Here is a 24926-nt window from a genome sequence, read left to right on the forward strand (position 1 = left end):
CTAGTATATTATTAGTGACACTAATCTATAATTTACCTCACATTAAAGGGACACTATAGCTTAATGAAGTGGTTCTGGTGTCTATAGCTGGTCCCTGCAGGCTTTTTAATGTAAAAACACACTGTGTGCAGCACTGGCGTTAGTTCATATGGCAGATCATATGGGTGGGGCATTGTGATGTCACATGGGGGGGGCGGCAAATTTTAATTTTGTCTAGGGCGGCAAAAATCCTTGCACCGGCTCTGATCCTGGGCAGGTGCACCAGTCTACTGGTGACCCACAGGAGGGGAGTGCACTGATTGCATTGTACTCTCCTCCTGCCCAGACCCGTCTTGACCGCAGTGCAAATGCCCTCTGCCCTCTGCCCCTAATTTACAGTGGCTCACACTCACAACAAGCAGTGCCTGGAGCCCTTTGCAGAGACGGAAACAAAGAGGTTCTGCGGCAGCTGGCCGTCCTGCAAGCATTACATTAAACAGCTGTTCCCCATGCAGGTCACAGGTGGCGCTGTGCTGGGAGAATGTGATTACTCTTCACTTCCTCCCAGCCTACAGAGCAGCGCATGGGGGAGAGAGAGGAGGAGGCATGATTTAATCTTACAATAAATCCTCTAAGCAAACCTTTATAAATTTGGGGGGATCAGCTCTGTTTCCACAGTTTATTGGTGTTTACTCTGATGTCTATATTAAGATTGAGGGATGTCTAAGTAGTAACGTCAGTGTGTGTCAGCAGGGCCAGCCATTGGGGTGGGCAAGCTGTGCGGTCACGCAGGGTGCCATGACAACAGAGGCACCCGGCGGCCAACACAGCTCTCAAGTTGGGTACACCAGCATATTTAATTTAAACAATTCGCTGGTGGTCCACTGGTGCGCACCAGCAGTAGGTGCAGTCAGATCATATCCTCTCCCTCGTGGTTCCGGCGCTCAGTTAGTGAGTCAGAGCAGAGGCTCAGAGATTCTCAGCCTGCGCTCTGACAACATTGAAAGTCAGAGCCATGAAGGAGCGGGTATGGCAAAGAGCTACTGATTAGCATAACATCAATATCGGTTCTAAAACCAGGAAAAGGTGGGCATGGATGGTGAACTGATTTGGTGGCGCAATGGGCCACTTGACTGGTTTTGCCCCCCAGGCCTAAGGCTGCCAGCCCTCCCCTGCACATTACCATCTGCCCCTGGTGCTCGGGGCTGAACAGGGGACTGCGATGTGGTCCGATCACGCACCAGTGACAGTCACACTAAGGTCCCCCCTGTTTAGACCCACGGTGTCAAAATGGCGATTAAATGAATCCCTGCTCACAACACCTGACATCACAGCAGACATAGAAACGGCATTAAAAGACTACTTCACCGACAATACACGAGACCAAACCTCCCCCACTGTGCGATGATCAGGGGGCACTTTATACAGAAAGGAGTACACCTCAAAAAGCAGAGGGAAGCTCGCAGACTCCAGCTTATCACGGACATACAACACCTAGACACCCTCAACAAACGATCACACCTCCCCACGCATCAGGCCATGCTCCTTACCCTATGACGGGAACTAACCACACTCTTACACACTCAACACCACAGGGCGGCACTGCAGCATAAGGTGTTTTTTTCCATACACGGAACAAGAGCGGCATACTCTTGGCGCGCATGCTTAACAAACGGAGACAGGACACATACATTGACCGCATGCGAGACAAGGGGGGCACCCTCCACAAACATCCACTTAAGATACAAGACATCATACGCACTTATTATGCGGAACTGTACTCCCTCCCACGACCACAAACAGCAGCACAGGCACAAAGACTGAAGGATTCAATAGACGCGTACCTCCGGACACACGACCTCCCCACCCTGACGACGGAAACAAAAGACTGGCTGGAAGAGCCGATCACGCCTGAGGAGCTGGCACACGCCATTAAACACACTAAACCAGGCAGGTGTCCATGCCCGGACGGCCTACCTATCAAATATTACAAGAGCTTCGCAGACACCCTATATCCACCACTGCTTGAAATGTTCAATGACATCCGAGAAGGCTGGGAGCTCCCCAAACAATCACTCATGGCACACATAACCCTAATACCGAAAGAGGGAAAGGACCGGGAACAGTGTGGGAACTATCGACCCATATCCCTCATTAACACCGACCTTAAAATCTTAGCCAAAGTTCTGGCGACCCGCCTCCTTGGTACACGCGGACCAGGTGGGGTTTGTGATGGGACGCGAAGCCAGAGACAATACCATCCGGGCCCTCACGATCATGCACGGACGGACTGGGGACGACAGAGGCCTTCTCCTACTCTCTACAGACACGGAGAAGGCCTTTGACAAGGTCTGCTGGGAGTATATGTTCCAGACTCTGGCACACTTGGGCATGGGACCATTCTTACAGGGTTGGATTAAGGCCTTATACGCCCAGCCAACCGCGCAGGTGGTAGTTAACGGGGCGCTCACAGAAGCGTTTCCCATCTATAACGGAATCTATTACTTTTCATCCTGGCACTAGATCCCTTCCCGACACACATACGAAGTCACCCTGACATCACAGGAGTCCAAACATTAGACACGCACCATAAAATAGCCGCCTATGCGGATGATCTCCTGTTTTTCATAACACACCCAGAGGGCAGAGGGCGGAGCATCTCCGCCAGAACTACCCATTCCACTGGACCCAGGGCAAAATACAGTACCTAGGCACTTGGCTGACGGTCAAAGAATCAGACCTCTATACGACTAATTTTACCCCAATGCTATCCAAATTCCGAACAGAAATGAGGGAGTGGGCTCTCCCACACATATCCTGGCTGGGCAGGATACAAGTCGTGAAGATGAATTTCCTGCCCAGACTACTTTACCTCTTTCAAGCCCTACCCATCATCCTGCCCATCCCTTCTTCACGACACTCAGACGGGCACTAGGGGAATTCATATGGGATGGGAGGAGACCCAGTATACCCTACTCACACAACCCAAAGATCGGGGTGGCTTAGCCCTACCGGACTTCACACTTTATTAAAAGGTGTGCCACCTACAACGCATTGTGGAGTGGTCCAAACCAGGGGTCACTAAACTGTGGAAGATCGTGGAGGAGGCAAGGGCGGGTATTCCGGCCGCACTCCTCCTGTGGCTCCCCAGACGCGAAGGGGGAATGGAAAAACATTACTCAATATACACCAGGGCGACACTGCAGGTCTGGCGCAGTAACGCAGGACGACACCCACTATCTACATACCCATCGCTGCTCCTCCCCCTCACCCATAACACTGATTTCCCACCGGGCCTGGACCCAGGGGCGCTGAGGACATTGGTCTGGGACCCACTGCCACGGTTACGACACGTATGCACCAAACAGGGCTTGAGGGACTGGGCGGACATAGGTAAAGATACGGATAAATCTTTCATAACCAGATTTAAATATGCACAAGTACGTAGCTTTGTAAAGACCCTCCCACGGGGAGCAAGACTGGGGAGATCTCACAGTCTTTGAAAACTTGTGCGCAGACCCCAATCCATTGCCGCACGGGGTCTCATTCTTATACTCCACACTGCAACTACACACAACAACGGCACCCCCAAAATTTATGGGAAAATGGGAGGAAGCCCATCACCGGACCTTTATTGCAGCGGAATGGGAGAAGATCTGCCACATCACCCATCATTGCTCAGTCTTTAGCAAAAGCCAGGAGACCATGTACAAATTACTATCTCATTGGTACCGCACACCAGACACGATACACCACATATCTCCACACGGAGCCATTCTTTGCTGGAGATGCGACAAAGCGCTTGGTACACCCCTGCATATATGGTGGGAATGTGAACACATAAAGCCCTACTGGCAAACCATACAGAAAATACTCACCAGATTCTCTGACAACCCACCGCCACTTGAACCAGCAGCCATGCTATTACACCACACAAACGCCCCTACCGCTAAGTACAAAAAATCACTTACAATCCGCATCCTCAATGTAGCAAAGCAGACTGTCCCCCAATACTGGAAGAAAAAGGAGACTCCACCTCTACAAAGGTGGTTCAACCAAATTGAAGAATTGAGGGCCATTGAGGAACTCACTATGCTGACGGCAGGACCGCAGCAACAGACGTACCTGGACATATGGACACACTGGATACTGACGACAACCCAACCTGACTTCCTGACACTACTGCACGGACATACGACCTAAGACACCCGACACACGGACGAACCGACAGCCTACAAGCTCCCTCACCCCCTTCCCATCTTACCCTGCCCTAGTTTCCCCCCCACTTACTCTACAAGAGACACCCGAGGAGGAGGGAACACCCGAGAGGGGCGACATTGGCTTGATCTAATGGACAGGAGCTGATACAAACAGACACGTTGAACCCATCTAGGCACCATAAATAGGGCGGACGAGGAAGCCCTGGGGCTGAGGACCTACAGGGACGCAAAGGGGAAGGTTAGCCAACAGAGAAGGGTAACGAATTACCCACCCTGATAAGACAAAGCTATAGGAGGCACACAAACTAGATGGAGAGGAACAGGCCAGAGGGCGCACAGACCAAAGACCAGGGGGGGGGCTCGTGTTGGGGGGGTGGTGGGCCCGCACTTTGGGGGAATTAGGGGGCTTGGGACCTGCCAGAAGTGCGGGGGGTGGGCCTTCTTCCAGAGGTGGCCACATCACACAAATTGGAGGGCAACTGATTGGACAGAAGCTGAATATGAACCCAAGGCATGGTCGTACAGGAAATAGAAAATTGGGCCTGGGAGCCCGACACTGTATACCTATAAAGGTCAAAGAGCGGCCTGCGTGCCGTCGATGTATGTTCATATGTTGGCTGTTCCCCCTCTCTTCCATTCCCCCTCCCCTGCCCTCTCCCTACCCCTCCCCCTTTCCCATGGGTAGACAGGGACCAGCGAGTCCCCATAACAGCTAGCTGAGAACGACAATACAGACACGTAATTTTTACAATAGCTAGTGACCTGCGAGTCACGGATAAATGTTCTCCGGTTCCTTAACAGTTTCTTCTTTCTCTTTTGTTATGCGGGACCTGCGAGTCCGCAACACGGTTGTACATGCTTGCGTAAGATGTGCATTGGATAATGAAAATTTACAATAAAGAAAATATTTACAAAAAAAAAAAAATTATCAAATCTGCCTTCGCTAACTTTGTATGGAGAGGCAAAAAGCCAAGGATAAAAATAGTCACGATGTGTAAGCATATAAATAAAGGGGGACTAGGTTTCTCGAGTATAGAAAAATATTATGAGGCAGGGATAATCTCCCACATTGCAATATTGCAGAAAGAGGCTTCCTATAAAGAGGGCTTTTTCTGGCTAGAGTCTGAGATATGCCAAACTAAGAATCTATCCAGTATAATATGGAATAGTAAAACATATGAATACTCTGCCTCATATGTGTTAAATCATCTAATACCCAGTTGGTAGAAGATTAAAAAGAAATTAGATATCAAAAATACGATTCTAGGTTTTCATGGTATAGAGTGCATTGAAAGAGGAATTCTTAACCCCTTAAGGACACAACTTCTGGAATAAAAGGGAATCATGACGGAATATTTCCATCATGTGTCCTTAAGGGGTTAATATTTCTTTGAAAAAGTGGAAAGAAGGAAACATCACAAAGATAAAAGACTTATTTTTAGATGATAAGATAAAACCCTTTGATACATTGAGAAGAGAATCGTCTCTAGCACCTCAAGATGCCTTCACATACCTAAGAGTAAATAGTTATTTGAAAAAGTATAATTTTATGAATCAAGGAGACATGTATAATACGTTAAAATTATTATTTAACAACAATGAAACAAAAAAAATATTTTCAAGGAGTATTAGATTATTGGACACTAGAGAAGTAAAAAATTATCCAACAGAAATTAAAAGCTGGGAGAAAAGTCTACACATCACTATAGATATAGAAAAATGGTATGAGGCAATAACTAAGTGTAACAAATATGTGCACAGTATCCACTTAATAGAAATTTACTATAAGGTGATAAATAAATGGTACTTAGTACCTTCTAAAATGTCCAGAATATCAGCCGAAAATGATGATATATGTTGGAGATGCGGAGAAGTAAGAGGCGATTATCTCCACATATGGTGGAATTGTAAGATAGTACTCCCTTTGTGGAATATGGTTAAAGCTCTGTTATCTAGATTAAATGACATTACTATAGAGGCTAACCCAAAAACGATGCTGTTACACTTAGGATGGCCCTCCTTAAACAAAATAAACCAAATGTTAGTAACACACTGGACTGGTGCTGGCCCTTTAAGCACATTTTTAGGACATAGTGAAAATTTAAATCTGTGTCCCTAGAGTCCCCAGACTCTGGGAATAACTTTTACATGGCTTTTTCCCTTATGGTTCGGTGATAGGAGCTTACCGAACCATTTACTGCACAGGCGGACCACACACAAAGGGAAGTGTGCAGTCAATTTACCTCCCAGGCTGGAAGCGAACACAAACCAATTAAAGAATCATACCAACCAGATAGATAGCGATGATTTTTTGGGACCAAGACAAATGTTCCTAAATCGTCAATTACCCACCACAAAACAAAGAGAACGCTACAAGAGAACCTTAAAAGGGGATGCAGAGCAGGGAGAGTACTACAGAGGAGAAAAGAGAACCAGATGGTAGAACCGGTGGGGATCTTTAATCTAGCCAACATTCCCCTGACATCAAATAAAAAATGTTTTGAACAAAGGTTTAAAATATGCACCAGCCATTAAATCTGACCCCTTTAAAAACTTCTTGGATGTTCAAAAATTCATGAGAACATTGAATCTAAAACGTTTTTTCATGAATAATATTTTTGAGACAAGAAACAAGGATTGTGAGGATCCCTTTAAGCATATGGGTCTAAAACATAAATCCAAATTTTGTCCACCAAACCCAATGAGTGCACAGATTAGTGCAGTGCTAAAAGATTTTGAAAAAATCCCCCCAAAAATCCCCAATAAACAATATAATTTAACCACACAAGAAATAAGGGCACTGGATGAATTAAGCCAGAATAAAAATATTGTAATCAAACCCGCCGATAAAGGCGGGGGAACGGTGATAATGACAATAGAATATTATGAAAAGGAGTGTCTAAGAATTCTGCAAGATGACACAACGTATGCAGTATTAAGTAGGGATCTCACTTTGGAGTTACAAAAAAGCCTCACTACACTATTAGAGAAAAGAAAAGTATTGGGAATTTTAAATAATAAAGAGTATGATTTTGTTTTAAATTTGTATCCTATGAAACCGGTCTTTTATTTTCTCCCCAAGATCCATAAGAACCTGTTAGAATCCCCGGGACGACCTATCATCTCGGGGATTGGATCACTAACCTCTAATCTATCCCAATATATTGACACACTGCTACAACCTTTTGTGAAATGCACTAAGTCTTATTTGAGAGATAGCAGTGAATTGCTGAAATTGGACGAGGGCAGAATATGGAAAGAAAATCCTTGGCTGGTCACCTGCGAGGTTACATCATTGTGTACGGTGATCCAGCACTCTTTGGGACTAAAGGCAATCAGGCATATCCTATACCAGAGCCAGGATCTCTATACGGAACAGGTGGAATTCATAATTAAATGTATACGTTTTATTCTCCACCATAACTTTTTCTGGCATGGTAATGAAGTTTATCTGCAGACAACTGGCACAGCTATGGGGACTAGGTTCGCACCCAGCTATGCAAACATCTTTACGTCCTATTGGGAAGATCTCTTTATATGGTCAGGGCATCCCTGGGTTGCGAACCTAGTCCTCTACAGACGTTACATGACTGTTTCTTTATATGGGAAGGGGAGGAGCGGAAACTGCTACAATTTTTATCGCACATGAATGAGAACAGTTTTCATTTGTCATTTACATCCTAGCATTGCAAAAAACAGGTAGAAATTTTAGATCTGGTTTTATATGTAGAGGAAGAAATATTGAAAACAAAAACTTTTTTTTAAATGGTCGATGTAAATAGCTTTATTTTGAGTTTGAGTTGCCATCATTCACCATGGCTCACAAATGTACCTTATGGGCAGTTCCAACATATCAAAAGGATATACCACTCCATGGTATGAGACCAACAATTAGAAAAGGTAAAATAGCAGTTTGTAGATAAAGAATATAGACAAGATCTTCTGGAGAACTCTATCTCAAGGGTTCACTCTCTAGATAGAAACTCACTTCTAAATCCATCAAAAAAGAGATCTTCAGAAGAGAGTGTAACAAACTGCCCAATTATTCTTAACTACAGCAGCCAATCTGGATTGATCAAAAAAAGCATAAATAAACATTGGCACCTTTTGAAACAGGACCCCCAATTAGCTGCAATTTTACCAGACAAACCTAGAATAGTCTTCAGAGGTGCACCCACGATTAAGACAAAATTGGTCCATAGTTTTAACCCACCTCAACCAGAGATACATTTTTTAAATTCCCAGAAAGGTTTTTTTAAGTGTGGCAGTTGCAGTATTTGCAAAGCAACCGGCCCCCCTATGGAAAAATCTCTAATTTTTATTCTTTTGTAACCAAAGAGAAATTCAATATAAATGAATGTATTACATGCCATTTTAAGCAAATTATCTACCTGCTATGTTGTCCCTGTGGGATTCAATATGTCAAATAAAAAGAGCACTAAAGGTGAGACTAAACGAACACGTATACAATATTAAAATATAATATTAAAAGGAATTTCAATAAACACTCTGTGTCTAAACATTTTCTAGATCACCATGCAAGCAATCCAGGAAGTTTAAACTACTGTGGGATTGAGAAAGTTACTGTGCCATGGAGAGGAGGAGAATGAATTAAGAGATTATTGTATAGGGAAATGTCATGGATTTCTAAATTGAAGACCTTGATGCCTGCAGGGATTAATGCAGAATATGAACTGTAAGTCCCATTTTATTCCTAACAATATTTTATACTATTTTATTCATTATTATTTTTTTCGTTTTTCGTTTTTCTTCCTTATATGATTGTAGTACTTAATTCCACTGTTTTGCCGTCTATATGAAATTGTTCATGTAAACATAGATGCTTTGCATACTGTGGGTTCAAGTAAATCAGTGTCCCGCTGTTCAATTAAGAGATCACTATACAGGGAAATACTATGGATTTTTTAACTCGAATCCTCGATGCCTGTAGGTATGAGTATGAAGGTCACAGTAACTAAATATGCTTCAAACAGAGTGTGGCGAAACCGACCTCGCCACGTGTCCTTGGAGGGGGCTGCTTGCCCGCCTCTTGCCTTTAGACTATGGCCCCTGTTCTTTTTCCCTGCAGAAAGGCTGGTTTGGACCTTTCTGCGGACTGTTAAAGCCATGCTACCCCAGATAGCTATGCCATGGAGCCCAGCCGTATACTGAAAGACTGTATGAAAGACTTTGGCTCCATGGCGATTGAACTGTATGTATGTGATCTGAGCGCCATCCGGTAATAATGTGCGCTCAGATCTAAGCAATCTGGGGATATGTAGAATGTCTGTATTTTATGTAATAAATGTAACCTTGTGTATTTTAGTGTATTTTACTGTCTTTTTACAGCCATGTGCTTAATGGAGTTTTGCCTCTGTCCTTGGAGATAATTGGATTACTTCTCAATTATCTCCAGGATAAAAGACTATGTGGAACTTCTTTTGAACCAATCTTTTGAACCAATGGACCAATTTGGATGATTTTGACATATGTTTGTATTTGGAATATGCTGATTCTGATGTACGTTTTATGTGAATGTGATGCATACTTTCAAAGTAGTTATGAATAATGTGTAAAATCTGTATTCCTCTGCCTGTGATAATGAGATTACCCATTGTGTTCAGTAATCATATCACAGGCAGAGGGGAGGAATTTGTGTGGGAGTGTCTGTGTGTATTGTACGGATTGATTGGTTGTTCTGTAAAACCCTGTGGGCTGTACTATGTTTGTTGATTGGGAATAAAAGAGACTGTATGTGCCAGTACAGCCAGTTCCTGCTTAACCCTCAAAGTGAAGTGTCGTCTCATTATTGGGGGAGGATTTATTGTATGCTGTTCCAGTTTGACTGCAAGGAGTGTAAACCTATTCGCATGGTTTGTCCTATTCGGCTGTATACAGCATTCATATGCTTGAGAGAATTTATGTGTTTCTCCGGTTCGGTGGTTGGGGTGTCTGCTGCAGTGCTTGGAGTCCTCAGGAAGCGCTAGGAGCATCCTTCAACGGAGGTACCCAGTCGGGTGCCCGTCGATCCGTTACACAGTTCTCTGCAGAATTATTTTTTATATTCTCTATTTTATGATTTTTAGTTATATAATCTACCTCATATTTTTTAAAGGGAGTCCTGTTGCAAAGTCTTCTTACGTATTGACACAAAATTGTTTTAATTAATTTGTTATTAAGTCTTTTAACTATATTGCAAAGCAATTCACTTGATTTGAAGTTTTTTACACAAGGAAGCTTTTATGACTAATTGAAGTTGCCGATGCACTAATCGCTTAGAAGTATTTTTATTAATTTGAGATGATGAATGTACGAAAAACTTTTATCACTATCTGGCACTTTAAGAATTCAAAACCGTATTGCTGCAAACGTTTAACCCCTTAAGGACAAAACTTCTGGAATAAAAGAGAATCATGACATGTCATGTGTCCTTAAGAGGTTAAAAGACCGCTGTGTGTGACCGCGCACTATCTTGAGAAAGCCCGGCATAACGGGGCGAAACGCGTCGAAGTGCTAACGGCTCTTGGGGCAAACAGAGTGTGGTTGGAAGTGCCGTCCTGGACACTTGGCGTCTCTCCAGCAATACCAGTGTACTTGACGGTGGAGAGACTACAGCTGAGCCGGGAACATCATTGAGACGGACGGTAACATCATAATTACTCCTGTGTACCTGCTCATTTGTGATATCTTGGTATCACCATTTATCACCACTGTATCACCATATATCACCACTGTATCACCATTTGTTCATGTAAGGGTTCCTTTTGGGGGTTAGGGTTTTTTTAATGTTGCAAATAAAACAGTGTTACACTATGAGGATTCTTTTTGTATCCTTTTAACTCCTTAAGGACACATGACATGTGTGAAATGTCATGATGCCCTTTTATTCCAGAAGTTTGGTCCTTAAGGGGTTAAAGGTATTACCCTGCTGCTACAAACTACTGTGCTTCATATCAGTGGACTGTATTGCAATGACGATTATTAACTCCTTCAACACCAAAGAACTCTATACACATATTTTCTTAGAAGAAGTTATATACTACCAACTTGTACCGTGAACATTAGTAAGGTGTAATGGTGACCAACAGACATTTTACTTTGAGTAATGGTTATTAACATTTTTTCTTCGTAAGAATACTTGTGGAGCACTCCCTTTTTTATTTTAAGGGTTTCTCTCACATAGCGCTAACACGATTTTATCATACTGATAACATTTATCAAAGTGTTCTACATACTGACTCATTTTACAGCTCTAGAGAGACAGTTGGTGAGATTTATCAAAGTGTTCTGATCTGTGACACCATGTAGTGTAAAGTAAATGAGGAGCAATCACCAGTGGAATGTCCCTGCTCACTGCATTGTTTCCATGGTGACTGCCACACCTTTAGTACTTTGCACTACTTTCCAGATTACAGCAGAACTAACTCCTCTCTGTGTGTTAGGAAAAGACAAGTGACTGTCTGTGCGAGGCCGAGCTTCAGTCAAAGCAATTCACTGACCTGGGAGCTCCTGAACGCTGTCTGGGTAACTTATATATTGTGATTTAACATATGATCACATCAATATGTAGAAATACAATCCTTATTATAGTTCATAATGCTTTTTTTATTGGAATAGATTCCTTTTCCATTTCATTATTTTAAAAAAACAAAAACAAAACAGCAACACAAAAGAAAAGGAAAAAAAGAAAAAAAAAAAAGAATATTCATACATACATATACATACAACTACATACATTTATGATACAATATAAGTAATTTACATTATATACTTTACTCAGATGGCATCGACATAACGAACATTTAACAATACTTGGATGAAACAAGAAAAGAGAGGAATGGGCAAGTCAACTAAGACGATCTTTATCTTAGATATCAAATTATCAAAGTGATGAATATACTTTCTGTCGTTATTAGAATATGCAACTCCTCTTTCCATTTCGAACTAGGCTACCAATTGAAATACAATATAAGTACATTACCCTATATACTTTGCACAGCTGGTATCGACCTAACTAACATTAAACAATACTTGGATAAGACAAGGAAAGAGAGAGATGGTCAAATCAACTGAAACAATCTTTGATCTTAGATATCAAGTTATCAAAGTGATGGATATACTTTCTATCATTATTAGAATAAGCAACTCCTCTTTCCATTTCAAGCTGATATAATAATTGAGTTATAAACTGTCTACTGTCAGGTGCAAGAGTTTGTTTCCAGGTTCTTGCAATTAATATCTTCGCCGCTATAAAAGAATGGATAGTTAATATTAACTGATCTTTTGGGAGTCTATCCCACTTAAGATGGAGTAAACCTGTATGTGGGCACTTTTTGATCTTAATATTAAAAAAACTCTAGAAAGCAATATATTGAATCCCATAAGTTAGAGATTATTGGGCAACTCCACCAGATGTGTAGCATATCTCCTTCATACTTGTGACATCTCCAACATAGAGAGGAATTAGATATAGATATTTTAGCTAATCTCGTTGGTACTAAATACCACCTATGGTAAACTTTAAAAAAAGTTTCAATTAAGTTTAAGCAATGTATATGTTTTCTCAATATTTTCATAGGTGTGCACCAGTCTTTATCAGTCAATACGGTGTTAAAATCTTTTTCCCATTGTTTTTTAGCTGTGGGATAAATGTCTGAATAAACTTGTCTGATCAAATCAGTAGCCATAGAGCATATTGTTTTTGTTGTTTCTTTCTCAAAAATCCTATCTACCAAGTTATTTAAGCCACTATCTCTTCTTAATAGAGAATCATTTATAAATCCTTTAGCTCTCAAATAAGGAAAGATCTCTGTATCGGGAAGGTTTAAGTTGGATTTAAGATCCTTAAACAGCAACAGCTTTTTATTTTGAAGGAGATCCCTCATATAAATTTCTCTTTCAGATCTCCATTTAGAGAGATTCATATCAGGGATAATCCTTTCGATAACCCTTATATTTGCTCCTTCAATTATCTTTGTTGATATCTTAAGTAATTTTTTAATTCGTTGCCATTCTCCGATCAAATGAGATACAATCATAGAATTAGCCTGCATTAAGTGTGTATTATAATTAGTTTTATCATCCCATATCATAAGCGATAGATCTTTCTCTTTTATCCTTATTGATTCTATCTGATACCAAGGTTGTTTTTTTGACTCAGAGATATGAAATGTATGTATATGGGAAATTATATTAGCACTATATATATCTTTAATTAGTGGGTAGGGCCATTCCTCCTTGATTAATTTTCTTTGTTAAAACTTGAGATTTTATTCTTGGTGTTTTCCCTTTCCAAATAAAATTAGAAAATGAATGTTGGAGCATATCAAAGCATGGTTTTGGAACTTTCAGTGGGATCATATTAAACAAATAAGTCCATTTAGGAATAACGTATGCTTTTATTGTGTTGACTCTTCCCCACCATGAAATTTCCAAAGGACGCCATTCCCTTAAGATCTTATTGGTATATTTAAGTAGTTTTAGAAAATTAATCTCTAATATATTTTGAGGATTCGCCGTAACCATAATTCCTAAATATTGGAACTCTTTTTTGTCCAATGAAAATTATATTTCTCTTGAAGAGAATCTAAAATACAAAAGTTTATGTTAATTGTTAAAGCTATAGTTTTATGAAAATGTATCTTATAATTTGATACGTCCTCATAGTTCTTAATCTCTTTCATTAAATTAGAGAGAGATATCTCCGGGTCTGTTATTGAGATCAATACATCATCTGCGTATAGGAATATCTTTGCTTCTACTCCTTCAATTATCACGCCTCTTATTCCCTGATTTTCTCTAATGGATATAGCTAACGGTTCGATTGAAAGAACGTATAACAGGGGTGATAATGGGCATCCCTGTCTCGTTCCGTTGTTAATATCAAACCATTCAGAGCATATATCATATCCTATTATTCTCGCAGATAGGCATTTATATAGAGCCTTAATAGCAAGTGCAATCCAGCCCTCAAAACCAAATGCATTCAGAACTCTATTCATATATCCCCATCCCACCCTGTCGAAAGCCTTTTCTGCATCAATCGACAGGGTCAGAAGGGGCGTCTCAGTTAAATGAGCATATTCGAATAAATCGATAATTCTACGAGAGTTATCGCTCGAATGGCGACCTCTAACAAACCCTGTTTGATCTATATGCATCAATTCAGGGAGTATTAAGTTGATTCTATTAGCTAATATTGCAGCATATAATTTAATATCTATATTTATTAAAGAGATAGGCCTGTAGTTTGTTATTTCTGTTGCATCTTTATTGGGTTTCAGAATAGGTTTTATATTAGCTCTCAATAATTCTTGAGTTATTTTGCCAGAAGAGGCAACCTCATTAAACATTGCAGTCATATTAGGTGTTATAGTTTTTTAAAATATTTTAAAGAATAAATTTGAAAATCCATCAGGGCCCGGAGCTTTTGATAATTGTAGATTATTTATAGCTTCTTCTACTTCTATCTGTGTTTTTTTTTTATTTAATTTTTCTGTTTGAATTAAGGTGATTTTAGGAATTTTTATTTTATTTAGATATTTTTCTATTGCTTGCTCTGTGTGTTGCAAGTTATATAATTTTTCATAATATTTCCTAAATGAATCGCCTATATCTTCTGGGGACAGCAAGACTTTTCCATCATCAATAATTTTATAAATCTTATTTTCCATTTTATTTTTTTTAAGTCGATTTGTCACTAATTTGTCTATTTTATTACTTCGGTAGTAAAATGTAATTTTAAGTCGTTTCAAATTGAATTCTATTCTTTCAAGAATCTTTTGATTTATCATGTTTTTATATTTTTTTATCCGAATTATTGTATCTTGTGAAAAGTTCTTATTATTTTGAGCTTGGAGTTTATATAGTTGTAAATAAAGTTCAGATATTGACTCCCCCCTCATTTTTTTTTCATAACTCGCGAGCTTTATGAAATAACCCCTAGTGACTGCTTTATATGTACACCATACATTTTGATTAGATGTTGTTTCAGGAAGATTTTCTTTAAAGAACAATTCGGAGAGATTTTTTATGTGTTCTATATTTTGTTTTTTTGCTAATAAAGAATCATTAAGTTTCCATGGTGAAAAATATTTTTTCCTATTTTCTTTCATTTCCAATATAAGAAGGTCATGGTCTGACCATGTATTAATCTCAATTTTGATAGTTTTTAATCGTTTTAAGAGATCTAAATCTCCCCAACACATATCTATCCTTGCAGAGGTTTTATGAGCCGTTGAAGTGTGGGTATAATTACGTTCAGTAGGATGAAAAATTCTCCATAGATCGAAGATATCATTTTTTTTTGCCAAATTACATAGGGAAGCTGCTTGATTGGCAAGGTTTTTATCTATGTGTTGACCAGGTTTTATTTGTTTATCTAATTTAGGGTCAGCCACACAGTTAAAATCACCTGCTATCAACAGTGTTCCTTTACGGATTGTTTCTACTCTTCTCATTTTTTTCGATAGGTATCTAATTGGGGCTTTATTAGGTAGATAGATATTAAGTAAAGTATATTGAATCTCATTAATCTTTCCTATCCATATAATAAATCTCCCTTCTATATCACTTTCAGAATAATCACATGAATAATTGATCAGATTGGAAAACAATATTGCAACCCCCTTTTTTTTTAAATTTGATCTGAAGCTTCAGCAATAATATTGAAATTTTTATAGTTCCAATAATGATTATCTTGTTTATCTGGAATAGCGAATATCTCTTTAAATTTTCCTTCTGTCGATCTGTTATTTTTTAGGGCTGACAACATTTGATTTTTAGTATCATATGAATGAAACGCCACTATTACATCTCTAGGAAAATCATTTTTTATATTTGTGGGCTTGAAGATTCTATGGCATCGATCCATTATTAATTCATGGGGATCAAGTGATAACTTAAGGAAGATGAACAGTTCTTTCAGAAAGTCCTTCAATTTATCATTTGTTATACTTTCTGGGATATTTCTGAATTTTAAATTTGTTCTTCGGGCCCGATCTTCTAAATCTGCTATTTTGATTTCCAGCTGATCCAGTTTACGCTCCATTTCTGTATGAGAATCTTTAAAGGATTGAATCTGAAATTCTGTATGATCTTGTTTTTCTTCTATTTTTTGGATTCTAGTTAGTACCTTGGAGATATCATTTTTGAGATCAATAGAATTTTCCTGGATCTCTTTTTTTATCTCTTTCAAAGTATTATCCAACAGTGATTTTATTATTTCTATGGAGATAGTCGCTGGTTCTATGGACGGCGGGGTCGTCTCAATAAAGGAATCTGAAGAGGGATCTTCATTAGTGTCTTGAGTTTTTTGAGGAGAGAAAAATGTGGAGAGTCTCTTTTCTTGTTTTGAAGATTTCTTTTCCATTTTTGATGTAACTTTAGGTTCCTGCGATCGTTTAAAAGCCATTTTATAAAGAAAAAAAAAGGGCTTGTTCTTTAAGTTCGATCTTATTTTCGGGGCTTCTTTACTTGTTTGTAGCAGAATTACGCTTCTGAGCTTATCTTTCTGTCGTCTTCCCTCTCGCTTTATTGCTTCTGTCTTATTTCTCCGATTATTTTTAGCAATTTAGCTAATTTAGCAATATAACAAGTTAGTTCCTTTCAACTCTTGCTCTTGCTCTCTTTATTATCAGAACAGTTCTTTTGAGAGCTGTCAAAATTATATTATATGGGGAGCAGCCGTATAACTAATTGTTAGGGTATAAGGAATATAGAGTATCTTTATTTCCGTTTCTTATCAATCCCCTTTGCTTATCTTCATTTAATTATGGTTATGTTCTTTCTTTCTGCTCTTATTTCATTTCGTGCTCCCTCTCATATATGCTCTTTCCCCTTTTTTTTCTCTCCTTCGTTCTGCTCTTCCTTTAAATTTTGTAATATTTATATTGTGTTTGTATTTTTTTTTTTTTTTTTTTACATATTACTTTTTTTAAATACCTTTATGAAAGACACTTGCCCCTTTGGTTTGTCCTTCAGTAACCTTGGGAAATGAGCAGCACGGCGCCGAGTTAAATCAGGTATATTGGGAGCTCCCTCATTCACTCCGTCGTCGATGGCAAAAATCCTCTCTGGGCAAGCCGGTTTTCCCAAATTACCCGCACAGGTATCATCAATAGGCAAAATAAGATAAGAGGTAGGTAGAAATTACTTGAGCCAAGATATCCGCTAGTGTGTTTTAATCTTAAGCGATGTTTTGTTTAGCGTGGTATCCTGTAGCTGCTTCCTCGCGCCGATCATCTCCAGCGGCTCCCTCCCCCTTACGGCACGCACACCTTCCGGTCTACGTCATCACCTACAATCCTTATTATAAATCCAACAATATAAAAATCCCAATATGATATACAAAACTTGGTATCACAAACTAGAACAGTATGTAAACAATATATTCAACTATATAGTCAAACAACATCTAGATACATCTAACAATCCGTCCGTGCAACAAACAGCATGATAATAAATACAGATAATCAATGGAATATATACTAATCAGTTTAGATTCCAAAAATTGAGGTGAGAGGAGAATAACAGATACCAAAATAAAAATACCCACAATGTTTTGACAAGAAAAGAGAAAGGCCTTGTGCAGAAACGTTGAGAGTGTATTTGTATTTTCTCATCACGCTGGATTGTTGAATCTATCTAGATGTTGTTTGACTATATAGTTGAATATATTGTTTTTACATAGCTTTGTAGTGATATATGTCAAATAAGAGATAAAGCTGGTGTACAGGAATGATCTCCCATTTCCTAACTATGTGAATGAATGAATGCTTGTCCGTACGACTGTAAATATATGTCTGTATGTTTGCATATGTCAATTTATGTTTGTGAGAATGGATTTGTGAATATGTCTGTATGTGTCTATATGTCAATGTCTGATTGTGTACGTGACTATAGTTCAGAGTAAGGCTCTATATTCCTAAGCACAGAGTCTTTATGAGTGTGTGTGTTTGTAAGTTGGGTTATGTGTTAGTTTTGCAATGTAAACTGGGTTATTGGAATGGGTTAATTATCAGAGGAATGTGGGCTATTGATTAGACATGGGGGTTCAGACTGGGAGGGCGATTTATTGCTGAGCAATGTAAGGATCTGCTCCCTAGATCCAATTACCTCGCATCTCATCCGTACTCTGTCTTCTTCTCTTTCTCCACCTTTTACTAAAATTCTCAATCTCTTGCTCTCCTCTGGTATATTTCCATCGCCATTCAAGCATGCAACTGTAACCCCAATTCTAAAGAAGCCCAATCTTGACCATAACTCCCCATCCAACTATCGTCCTATCTCGCTACTGCCTTTTGCATCCAAGATCCTTGAAAGAATTGTGTATGCGAGATTGACAGACTTGCTCGAGTCCAACTCTCTGCTAGACCCGCTTCAGTCTGGTTTCCGCGCTAAGCACTCTGTGGAAACGGCACTGACGTATCCAATGATCTACTCTCGTGGTCACTACTCTATCTTAATTCTCCTTGACCTGTCTGCGGCTTTTGACACTGTTGATCATCAACAGCTTCTTCTCATCCTCCGCAATATCGGTCTACAAGATATTGCTTTCTCCTGGTGCTCCTACCTCTCCCAGCGCTCTTTCAGTGTTTCTTTCTCTGGCTCTGCTTCTTCTCCCCAACTCCTCTCTGTTGGTGTCCCCCAAGGTTTAGTCCTTGGTCCCCTACTGTTCTCCATGTATACTTCCTCCCTTGGTAAACTCATTAGCTCCTTTGGCTTCCAATATCATTTCTATGCAGATGACACGCAAATCTACCTGTCCTCTCCTGATCTCTCCCCGTCCCTCTTGACTAGTGTCTCTGACTGCCTCTCTGCTGTTTCTAACTTGATGGCTGCCCACTTCCTTAAACTAAACTTGACCAAAACTGAAATTCTGGTCTTTCCTCCCTCAAGTGTTGTTACTCCTGTGTTTGTCTCCCTCCAAGTCAACGGTGCTACCATCAGCTCCACCACGCAGGCTCGCTGCTCTGGTGTTCTCTTTGACTCCGACCTCTCCTTCAAGCCTCATGTTCAATCTATCGCCAAATCCTGTCATTTCCATCTCAAAAACATTGCGCGCATCCGCCCCTACTAAACACCAGATGCGACTAAGGTGTTGGTCCATTCCACTGTCCTTTCTCGCCTTGACTACTGTAATCCGCTTCTCAGTGGTCTTACGTGCTCCCAACTTGTGCCGTTACAGTCCATAATGAAAGCAGCGGTGAGGCTCATCTTCCTGTCCGCCCGCACCTCCCATGCCTCACACTTCTGTCAGTCCCTACATTGGCTTCCCATAAAATATAGAGCTTAATTTCAAATTCTGGTTTTTGCTTTCAAATCTCTACATAATGCTGCTCCCATCTATCTATCCTCCCTTATACACAAGTATGTCCCGTCTAGGCCCTTACGATCTGCTGAAGACTTACATCTATCTTCTGTCCATACTCCCACCTCTGATGCTCGTCTTCAAGATTTCTCGAGGGCTGCACCGTTCCTATGGAACTCGCTTCCCTCCTCCGTTAGATGCTCACCCAGTCTCCACTCTTCTTCATAAAAGCGTATCAATTAAATTGTTAATAGCTCCCAACTGATTCCTCTTCTGCAACTGTCACTAGTCTAATACTATCCTTACCTTTTTGTGTCATTTTACCCCACTCCCTCTGGCATGTAAGCTCATTGAGCAGGGCCCTCAACCCCTCTGTTCCTGTGTGTCCAACTTGTCTGGTTACAACTACATATCTGTTCGTCCACCCATTGTAAAGCGCTGTGGAATTTGACGGCGCTCTATAAATATTATCATAATAATAAAAATAATAATAATAATAAAAAAAAGGGACACTACAGGCACCCAAGCCACTTCATCTCGCTGTTGTGTTCTGGGTGTATTGTCCCTGCTCCCCTAGCTCTGCTATGTAAAACATTACATTTCAGAGAGACTGCAATATTTATAATGCATTCTTAAGACTGCCTTTAGTGGCATGTCTACTAGACAGCCACTATAGGCATGTCCTGCAGTTTCATGGAGTTTAACTCTGTGAGGACATCCCAAATCTTTAAATCCCCAGCTGGAGGACAGGAAAAAAGACTGCTTATTCTGGGGAGGTGGCATCAATATATACCATGTTTATAAGGAATCCACGTCCCACAGCACAAGTTTTTTTTTTAAAGTTAACCTGCCATTAGTTTTTCATTATGGCACCCCTGGAGAGTTCCGCCTCGCTCCCCAAGGAAGAACCCAGATACAACCCAAGATGTTTGGGACTTAAGATTACTTCTTAGGGACTAAAGATAAAAACTTCTGCAGAGACTGCTTTAGAATTATACAAATGAAGGAGCATCTACATCTACTGAATCCATTAACCCTAGCCTGGCTGAGGTAATTTCTAAGGCTGTGGCTGCTGGGATTAAAGAGGCGACTTTCAAGAGTCACCTAAAAGAGCAAGAGAATATTCATCAAGCTGTATGTCGGATTTTCATATAACTTGTCAATTCAAGGGGAATTCAATAGATTGTACCCATTCCAATCTTCAGATGCAAAATTCTGGAACATGGCTCCTAAAGTGGATGCAGCAATGATCAAAGTGGCAAAGAGAACGGTTTTACCAATAGACAGCGTAGCATCTTTGAGGGAACCAATGGAAAAGCGATTGGATGCTAACCTGATCAAGACTTACACCTCCTTAGGTGCAGTGATGAGCGTCATTGTCAAGAGCTCTACGGGTCTAGACCTCTACACTAGGTGAAGACATGTCTAAAAGCACTAACAGAGAAACATTATTGGAAATTTACAAAGATTTAAAATTAGCTTTAGATTTCATTACAGAAGCATCAGGAAAACATTACCAAGCTTATATCTGAAGTGTTAGGCTAATCCATTTAAGCCACAAGAGCTCTTTTGTTGAGAACATGGGGTACACATAATTCATCAAAAACAAACTTGTGCCTACAGGGAAACCTTCCATGTGGAAAACTCTTAGACAAAGCTATATCAAAGGCGGTGAAGAACCGGTTCTTCTGCCACAGGACAAAAGAATCAAGCGATTTCCTAGCAAATGGGGTAGAGTGCGCAGAGAACAAACCTCCTTATAAGACTCCAGAACATATAAACCTGGAGAAGAATATACTAGAGTGCCATACTGGAAGGGACAGCAGAGCCAATCCTCCAAAACTGAAAGAGGAAAATTGTTCTGAAGGTGGCAGGGAACAGACATTAAAAGGTAGGAGCCCGCCTTGCAAAATTTCATCAAATCTGGCCTTTGCACGTCACAGATCTTTGGGTTCTTTCAATTGTAAAGAGATGATACTTTCTAGAATTCGAAAAAGATATTGCATCCATTATGGTGGGATCGGCAGTGTCTCAAGAAAAAGAAAAACCTATGAAAGTATGCCTAGAAAAGCTCTTTAAAAAAAATGAAAATAAAAAAATGAAATAAAATGTATACTGTAAAGTTACTACTTAGCAGATGTGACTCCATTTGTAACAAAATGTAAAGCTCAGGCACTTCTTTCTCTCTTGGTCTATTAACTGAATGATCGAAGGAATGCGACTAAGTAAACACTGACCAGAGATAAGATTTCTTCTTGCAAAAACAGAATATTTAAGGATATAATCTTTCAATGTAGGGTAATAACTGCTTGATCCAAGGATAAATCTGACTTCCATTCTGGGGTCAAGAAGGATTTTTTTTTCCTAGCTTGTTGCAAAATTGTGCTTCAAACTGTTTTTTTTGCCTTCATTTGGATCAACAGCAAAAAAACAAATGTGAGGAAGGCTGAACTTGATGGACGCAAGTCTCTTTTCAGCTATGTAACTATAAATGTAACACTATATAAGAAACTTAAGTGTTTGGAACAAGGGTGTCAAGAGCCCAGCCCACACATATCTATCATATATGTGGAAGGCGTATGCCTGAATTTGTGGGAGGGGTTATTTTTCCCTATTTAAATCTACAGTAACCCCAGCTTACCTATCGTCGCCGTCTGGAAGTTCTCGTCAGCACAACTTCCGGGTCCTCAACAGCGCGCTTCCGGTCCCGTCATTCCTCGCGGCTTCCCGCCAACTTCTGTTCGCAAAGAAGCTCGCAAATTCACAAACTAACGAACACCAGGTAACCGGCGGGAATGGCCGCGTTCGGGCTATTCCCACTGTTCGACTTTTCTTTACGGTATATTCCGCATTCGGCTTTTGTACTAACAAATGCCGAGCCCACAATCTCACGCAAACGTATAGCTTTCCTTCCACTTAACCCTTTCCATGCTGTCCTGTAAACTCTGAGAATTGTTCAGGAGATCTAACGAAGATCTCGAGCTGCATTTGCACGTTTTTAGACGCTCGTACCAAGATCACACTACATTACACAATGTAGTCTGGGGGGCTATTCTCGCCGTTCTACTTTTCTTTAAACTACGTCCATTCACTTTATACTCTCCTACACCTGCTATTTAGATATACACTGGGCTATATGCAATGATAGTTAGATATACACTGTACTATATACACTGATAGTTAGATATACACTGTACTATATACACTGATAGTTAGATATACTCTAAGCCCCGCATCACGCTATCCGCACCTAGCTCAGCACATCCGCAGCGGGTTGCAACAATTCACCTCTTGTGCCGAATTCCCCTTGATAAATAGCTAACCTACCATACACCCGAGCAAAGGGAACATACAGTTACGGCTACAGAGGAGGCATCCAGCCACCTGCAAACACCGACGGTCAATTCGCCTGAGCTTCAGCCACCCATATACAGGAGGAACCCAGCCTACATGCACCTGATCACCCAGCTTGCGCCCACCCACCCATCTAGGGGCACAGTCTCCTTTACCCACAGGGAGACACCAATCTCCCCCCACCATTCCCAGGGAAACACCACGGCTGTCACCGAGGGACACTGCGTCCTGCAAGCCAGGCATCTAGGGGACCTCAACCAAACAGCAATGGGCTTTCCTTCTGTCACTGTGTAATAACTAACAAATCACTCTACGTTTCCTCTCTGTACCCAGTCGTTACAAGGTCAATACTTTAGTGAACAAATTATGCTTACAGATACAAAGTATATAAACACATCAAGCACATTAAAAGTCCTACGCATTTCATCATTCCTACGCATTATCCTCAATCAATGCACACTCGAGCAGTGCAACTTCTGTTAAATCACCAGTACAAACGCCATATGCTTGAAGTAGTGATTGTTCTCATGTAACCCTATTGTATGTTACTACACACAGTCATGACATACAGACTATATATATACTCTAGTTTTTTTTTTTGTCCTGTTTGTGGCCAGCTATGGCTAGGACCACCTACAAACCACTACCACTACTACTCTACATGTAAGTGCTGTAAAACATATGGCTATGTATCTCTTATTGTTTCAGTAGCTGCCAAATCATCAGACCCCATCGTCCTCATTGTGATCTGTAGTTCAGTCCATTATAGTTTCTGGACTTACTGTCCAGATCTGTACTATTGTATAGAAAATGCTTTGCATTGGGGACTGAGTCCCATTCATATGCTCCGTCCTAGAATCCCTAGCTGTACTTCCCCAGGTTATTTTATTCATCCATCCTTTATTAATTTTAGTTCATGACATGTTTTCCCTTCAGCCGGATCCTCTACACGTAGAGCTTCTCTTACAGCCTCACGGCTAAGATCGGCTGTTCGCTAAGACTGTGTACCACTCCCCCTTGCGTTCCACATGGTCACTATGACTACCAGTGGAACGTATGCAATGCATTCCAGCTCACCTCTAAGACAATGTTTTCACAGACTGAGTCAAATTTACCCGCAAGTTTTTCACAATAGCTGTCAATGTTTTGTATTAGAAGCTGTGAGTAGAACTTGCAAACCGCTGTTGAATTTCTTACTTTGTCCACCGAAATCCAGAGCATTAAATTAGTGCTTTCTGATTAAAAAAAAATAAAATAAAAAATCCAAGTACTTTATGTATATATATTTTCGAAGACGTGTGGCTTAGTTAAATAATTAGCGGCAACAGGTATGGTCCAAACTATTTGCACAGTTCATACAGTCAGTAAGGGTAAAATTTTACATGCCTTCTCCCAGTACATGCTAAACTTAAGCATTTGCGCAAGGTCAGTATCGTAAAATAATTTAATCCACAAACTGCGCTCTTAAAACAGTATTTGGCTCTCTAAATGTTATTTGCTTGGCTCTGTCAAACAATAGAAGGTTTCTTTGCTATGGTATGTTTGCACTTTTGTTCTACTTAAGATATGAAACAAGTCTAGTAATATTGCCTGCAATCCTAAATTTATGGAAATGTTGCAGTCTGCGCGAACAAGCACATACCATTGTTTTTGAAACATTTGAAGCAAAGCATTTAGTAATATCATCTCAGACTGTTATGTTTGTAACAAAAAAATCGCACATTATCTCCAATAAATACCATCCAAATTACGGTTTGTAATGGTTGAAAGTGTTACACTGCCTCTAAATTTCGCTAATTTGGATACTATTCATGACCAAAGAGGTGGGGGAAAGAAAGAAAAAAATAAATAAAACCCTTACGAGGGCCATTCTTACATACTGACCATCTGGACCCAACTCGCTCACAGGGCATTCCAGTTACGGTCAGCCTTACAATTCTACTTCATTATCCCACGTGTTTTCGTCCCATGGCATGTCCTCTCTCTCTCTCTAACTAACCTTCCCTCTTAGTTAGCAGTGGCTGGCTGTCAGGTTCATAGGTGTCCAATAGTTATCCTTCCCT

The sequence above is a fragment of the Pelobates fuscus genome, chromosome 9 (assembly GCF_036172605.1).
Source record: "Pelobates fuscus isolate aPelFus1 chromosome 9, aPelFus1.pri, whole genome shotgun sequence".
Taxonomy (NCBI): domain Eukaryota; kingdom Metazoa; phylum Chordata; class Amphibia; order Anura; family Pelobatidae; genus Pelobates; species Pelobates fuscus.